Genomic DNA, 6,928 nt, shown 5'->3' with positions numbered 1-6,928 from the left:
TTGTGGAGATGCTGTGTGTTTCGTTGTGAAAGCAAAACTCCTTTGTTTGGCCTTCCAAAAGAGGACGATATCCGCTTCGTCATGCCTAGAGCTGATCCGTGCTGGTTGCTGAGGAAATACATCAACTTTGACAGTATAAGTCACACAGCATCACACACGGCGGGCTAGAGTGAGCGGCGGCCGACGGTCTTGAGAACGGCGCGGCCGGTGGATTCGACGAAGGAGCGGCCGGCGGGCTTGGAGCAACCCCATGTGTGACATAGACATGTGGGGGCGTGTTTAAACGAGGCGTTTTAGGAGGGCGTGGACATGTCTTAACTTTTATAAAGAATATCTCTTTGGATTTGAGACTTTAGTCTTTGCAACTTTACAGATCTTCTTTATGCACCAAGAGCTTGTAACACTCCAAAGAGAAAGGAAAAATTGAAATCGCTTCATATGACCCCTTTAACAAGTCCCGCCCAGAAAAGAAAACCACAAACACAGGCCCTTGAGAAGCCTTTTTAATCTCTACACTTCAAAAGTCTCATCTGAACCAATAATTTCCCTGCTTTATTTGACCTTAAATTCAAACCTTTAAAGTGTGCATGTACTCATTAGCTTATAAGGTAAATGACAGATTAAGAGCTAAAAGGAAAATTAAGTCATGGACAAAGCCAAAAACACATCAACGGAGAAACGAAGGTAGTGAACAAGGCAAACAAATTGAAGGAGTGCCGAGGATTTTCAAAAGCAATTTGTTGTCAAATTTGTTGTCACTAGCTTTCTATTTTTTCTATTCTATCTACTTGTTTTTCTTTGTGTGTGTGTGTGTATAAAATATATATATATATATATATATATATATACCTTGCTACGTGTACTGCGTTAGGCTAACCGAGACTTGTCATTTGCACTTATATACTGTTGCTCTTTTGTTAGTTTTGACTGCTTTTATTGTCCTCATTTGTAAGTCGCTTTGGATAAAAGCGTCTGCTAAATGACTAAATGTAAATGTTGTAATTGCCTATTGGTTGCCTTGATTAAAGTTCTCAATCAGCCCCCGCAACCCAACTCTCAATACTTATCGCATGTTTGAAAACGGTGAGCTCATTAAAGTAAAATGACTGCTCGGCCCTGGGAAAAAATATAATCACATGGAAACAAATAGCCACAAAAAAGTGGAGTGACTCTCCAGTCGAGAAGGAGCACTGAAAAAAAGCTTGCAAAACCCAGCGGTTTTCATAGATAATGATAAACTGTCATTCCTGCAATTACCGCAAGCACAGGATAGCAGGGTTTTATGTGTGTCAATGAGGTTTGCTCCTAATTGACAATGGGGGACACTAACTCTCTTGAAAGCTGTCATTCAACCATCAAGCATTGCGACGAGAGGCTCACCTACTGAATTTTCGCGTGCGTTTCGCACACGTGCGCTGCAGGTAGCGCGAGGGAACGGCTCGGTGTTGTGTTTGTCATTTGTGAACGTCCATCACCGATACGTTTGTTCTCTGGCGTCCACTTTTGGGAATGGAAATAAGAGCATAAAAGTTTGCTCTGTGCACGGAGGGCCGGCTGTCACGCTTTCACTGGAGACGCATCTAAAGTTAAACTCGTCTGACACTAAATGTCCACGCCGCGTTTTACCTGTGGGACAGAGTGAATGTTTAGAGTTATGCTTGGGTTGTCACTGCATGTGTTTAACCAGGACCCAGACTTCTGGGATCCCATTTAAGTCAAAGCATGCTCCAGCAGTGCAAGTCATAGTGAACAAACAAGAGGCAGCACATTCATTTTCATTGCAACCTTATTTTTAGCTGCCTTTTATCTCGTTATAATTGGTTTATTCTCTTGAGGTGTTTTGTCTTTTATTTCAAAGTGATTAACTGCAAAGAGGGTCTGGTGAGCTCATGTTGCCTGTTTCATTTGAACATATTATTAGCACTCTGCTGTTCCTAATATGTCTGTTTTCATTATTAGGATTCATCCACGTTCAAATGTGACTTGACAATGCAAATACACTCTTAGAAATGTCAAAAAACGACATATTAGCTACTTCCCAAGACAAACTTTTGAAATGCAGTCACAAATCTCATAAATCTAGTTTAGCTCATATTTAAGGGGATTTAACAGGACAACATTTTAAGCACTCTTTTTGGCTTTTAATTATTAATTATATATATATGGAATTATTCATTAATTATATACATATATATGGAATGTATTCTATGCAAAAATGTGGCATATAAATGTATTATTAAATGTAATAATATACTGTAATAGTATAAATATATATACACAGTACAAATATTATTCAAGTATATAAAATATCATTTTATATATTATTATTCATATTAATATGTATTTATTATTATTATTCATATTAGTAATATTAATAATAATAATAATAATAATAATAAAGTATAGTAATAATAATTATTAAGGATTTTTTTATTAATAATTATGCCACAAATTAAGCCACACTACTGAATCTCCTTGAAATGTAATTTCTGCTACTCTTTTTTTATGATTTTCTAGAGTTGGAACAATATGAACATACTTAGTTTAAATTGCATGTAGGATATATATTTTTTACATATTTAATTTGTGTGCATGTGTTTGCGTCCCCTGAACTCCCCTAAACTCTGAATAAAGAAGCATATTTTACTTTTGAATACCAAAGTTACTTCTGACTTCAAATCTATATGAAATCTAGAGTTGGAACACTATGAACATACTTAAATTGTTTAAATTGCATGTAGGATATGTACTTTTAGCTTATTTAATTTGTGTGCATGCGCCTGTGTCCTCTGAACTCCCCCAAATCCTGAATAAAGAAGCATGTTTTGCTTTTGAAGCTTTTGACTTCAAATCTATATCATGTTTAATGGCGCTCAACTCTGCCGCCTTAATTCATGGTGAGTTCTGCCTGTAGCAGCTCAGCTGTTTACCAGAATCCAGCAACTCTTGTGTTGATTGGCAGTACGGCTCAGCAGGCGAACCACGATGAGCGCGTGATGTGTGAGGTCAGCTCAGTTACCGTCAGCGCCCTTCTTTGCCGTATTATCCACCTGCTTAAATTCCTCGCTGCACATCCAGAAACAAGGTGCCTCGTTCGTCTAATGATTCGCCTTCCAGAATCCTCCCACAGCTAATTCCCCCAATGGGTGCCATGCTTTTAAACTCAACAGAAAGCCTATTTACCCACAAATGAAAGCACAGCATCAGTGTGGCACCAGATCCGGTGCATTCAGAAAAACAGGGCAATTACTTGGAAAGAGCGCACCTTGGGAATAGCGCTCATCGCAGGAGAGTGGGTGCGAGGCTCGGAGTAAGCAGTCTCAAACTCCGGGCTCGCACTGAATATGCAGGAAAAAACTTTCAGCATGAAGTAAAAAAGGAGGCATATCCAAAAAAGATAGAAGTGGGAAAGCAGCAAAGAGTTTTGGGGAAGGGGGAAAACCTTGCTCGTTCATTACATCATGGGCGTGGAGAGTATCTTCTCGGCGCCATGCTTCTGAGGATGGCCTGGTTCCAGTGGGGATTCCTTTGTTGTCTTTGTTTTGGGTGTGGATTGACAGGCTCTTGGGAAAGGACGGAAAAGGGAATACTGCTGGAGAGGATAGGGAAATATCAGCTTCATGAGTTTCATGATTCTTTCACACCCACCCTCAACCTCCCATCCGTGTTAGATGCAAAATATCCTTGCAAGAAATTCACAAAACTTGCTACCTTCTTGTGGTCCCTCTGGAACAGCCGGCCTTGGGGAGCTTCAAACTCTAAATGGAGGCACTGGCAGGGATACCAGTCACTGAGGGAATGGCAAGATGTGTACAGGCTCTTGGGAAAGGACGGAAAAGGGAATACTGCTGGAGAGGATAGGGAAATATCAGCTTCATGAGTTTCATGATTCTTTCACACCCACCCTCAACCTCCCATCCGTGTTAGATGCAAAATATCCTTGCAAGAAATTCACAAAACTTGCTACCTTCTTGTGGTCCCTCTGGGACAGCCGGCCTTGGGGAGCTTCAAACTCTAAATGGAGGCACTGGCAGGGATACCGGTCACTGAGGGAATGGCAAGATGTGTGCGCCGGATTATAGAAAGTTTATGATCACTCACAGTGGAAGTCATCAGCAGGGTTCTCTGTATGCTATTTACCACGAATCAGTCTTACGTCTATCATGGTTTAGACTTCTCGGTCACAGGGGATGTTTTACCTCTCGTTACCAACGCTGAAGTGTAAGTGAAACTCGCTGGCAATAGCATTCGGTAAGCATCTCGTGCTTTCACATCATTAAAAAGCTATACTGAGGCAATCCAAGTAATTCATTTCTTAGAGAAGACAAATATTTACCAGAAAGATCTCAAATAACTCTTTAATGCCTGTGCGAAGGTTTAAATGATTGATTACTTGGGAAATTCATTTTCCATCTGCTTCATGCATAGAAATTATCGTTCGCAACTAATTTTTCTTACGTAAAGTGCCATATTTCACGCATCAATGAAATAAAATAACAATAAACCAATATAATCACAATAAAACCAAGAAGAGGCTTTAAAAAAAAGTAAATGGGGCAGGGTTATTATTATTAACTAAAACTAAAACTAAAACCATAAAAAAAATGTTTACTTGAAATTAAATAAACATTAACTGAAATAAAGCAAGTTTAATTTATTTTATTTCAGCTAGTTACCAAGGCATAATTTTTAATTTTGTTTAGTTTAAGTTGAAGTACTACAATAACTAAAACTAAATAAACTAAAGACCAAAACTAAAATGAAAAACTAAACAGACATATTTAAATGTCAAATTGTTGTGACAAAAACACACAACAAAATTGCTAAAACTTAAACTACAAAATAAAATATTAAAAACCTATAATAGTAAAAACTGTAATGAGGCCTATTTAGCCATGTTGACAATGACAATACTTAAAAAGATAAAATATACTAATATTTCATGTTTGCATTCTGTTTAAATTCAAAAAGTGCATTTTTTTAATGTCCTTACTTTAATGTGCCTCCAACAGCATAAACCAGTTTGATTATCAACGGCTTTTAGTTTATTTTAAAGAATTAAAAAAAAATTGTTTCCATTAATCTTCCATTAACTAAACTTCGTGCAAATGAAAAGGTAAAAATGAAGAGCGGATGCCTTTGAGCTTGCATCACTGGCCTTTCTGTCTTATTACACCATGTGCCATTGCCTCAAAGTATATATCTGGTAACCCCGCTGCCCCCTGTTCAGATAGCTTTTGACTGTAATAAATTGCCTTCTGAGTTTTCGCCTCATAAATGGCTCCTAAATCGAGATGTGGAGTGGTCTGATGATGTTTTAATTGTAACTTGCAAAATGTATTTGCCGTGACCTACAGACTTTTTGTGGCAGCTTCTATTCAATATGTATGTGTGTTCCGACACCTGGGGGTTTAAAAAGGTTAATTAACCTCTGGTGGTAGACCTTTCTTTTGCACTTAACTTGGTCTATGTCCTGATAGTACCATTAACCCATGCCCTAGCCTCTTAACCTCCTCTATCATTACCCACATAAAAGCCATTAAAACTTCCTATTGATCTTTCCTGTTCAACCAAGACGTGTTTTTAGCAGCTGGTTTGCGATTTTTAATTTCTACACAGCAACCAGCTCACATATCGGCCGTAAGTGAAGACACAAGCAAAGCTTTTAGAGTTTCTATGCGTGAAACTTTACCACACTTAATTAATTTGAGACCATAATTGGCTGTGATTAACCTGATATATGCACTGTGTGCTATCCTAATACATGCACTTTAAACCACCAATTCTCAAAATTTAACATCCAAACCGGGACAAGCACTTGCACGTGATGATTTGCTGTGAGAGTTTAAAGAGGAAGGCATAAATGAGCTTGTCTCTCTATAAGCTGTGAGTGAGTCAGACTATAATTGATTAAAACATTCTCCTGTGGTGAGGTGTTACTAGTGGTTAATGGAAACAACGCCCCGACTAAGTTTGATGGAGAGACATCGGGCTAAAATGACAACATTGTCTCTATGAGCAGACGTCAAACTGAAGCCCCCGTTGCTCTGCCTGTTCTGTCTGAAACAATAAAGCACAATTAGCGGGGGATTCAGGACTCGCTGTTTGTTGTTACTATGGCAGCAGCATTGATTAACACTTCAGCAGTCTCCAAATGAATGATGTAAAAGCTCCTATAAAGGGGTCAGTATGGTTTCTTTTTTTCTTTTTTGAAAGAAATTAATACTTTAATTTGCACGTGATGATTTGCTGTGAGAGTTTAAAGAGGAAGGCATAAATGAGCTTGTCTCTCTATAAGCTGTGAGTGAGTCAGACTATAATTGATTAAAACATTCTCCTGTGGTGAGGTGTTACTAGTGGTTAATGGAAACAACGCCCCGACTAAGTTTGATGGAGAGACATCGGGCTAAAATGACAACATTGTCTCTATGAGCAGACGTCAAACTGAAGCCCCCGTTGCTCTGCCTGTTCTGTCTGAAACAATAAAGCACAATTAGCGGGGGATTCAGGACTCGCTGTTTGTTGTTACTATGGCAGCAGCATTGATTAACACTTCAGCAGTCTCCAAATTAATGATGTAAAAGCTCCTATAAAGGGGTCAGTATGGTTTCTTTTGTTCTTTTTTGAAAGAAATTAATACTTTAATTGAGCAAGGATAAGTTAAATTGATAAAAAGGATTTCTATGTAGATAGATACATAGATAGATAGATAGATTGTTAGATCAGCTAGCTTAGCAATAAAGCTATGTGTGCAAACAATTTAACAATAAAAACAGCTTTGAACATTGCTACTTGTTGAAAACATTAGCTTGTTACGGGTAAAGATTCTATAGGGAAACATCAAAACTGCTATCATGCTACTTTAAAATGTAGTTAAGTTAACAGAGCATCTGCACAGCACCGTAAACAACACAGGACATTTTGTGCA

This window comes from Sinocyclocheilus anshuiensis, unplaced genomic scaffold, assembly GCF_001515605.1.
Source record: "Sinocyclocheilus anshuiensis isolate Anshui unplaced genomic scaffold, SAMN03320099.WGS_v1.1 scaffold1316, whole genome shotgun sequence".
Classification (NCBI taxonomy): Eukaryota; Metazoa; Chordata; class Actinopteri; order Cypriniformes; family Cyprinidae; genus Sinocyclocheilus; species Sinocyclocheilus anshuiensis.
Note: the sequence above shows the minus strand (reverse complement) of the source record.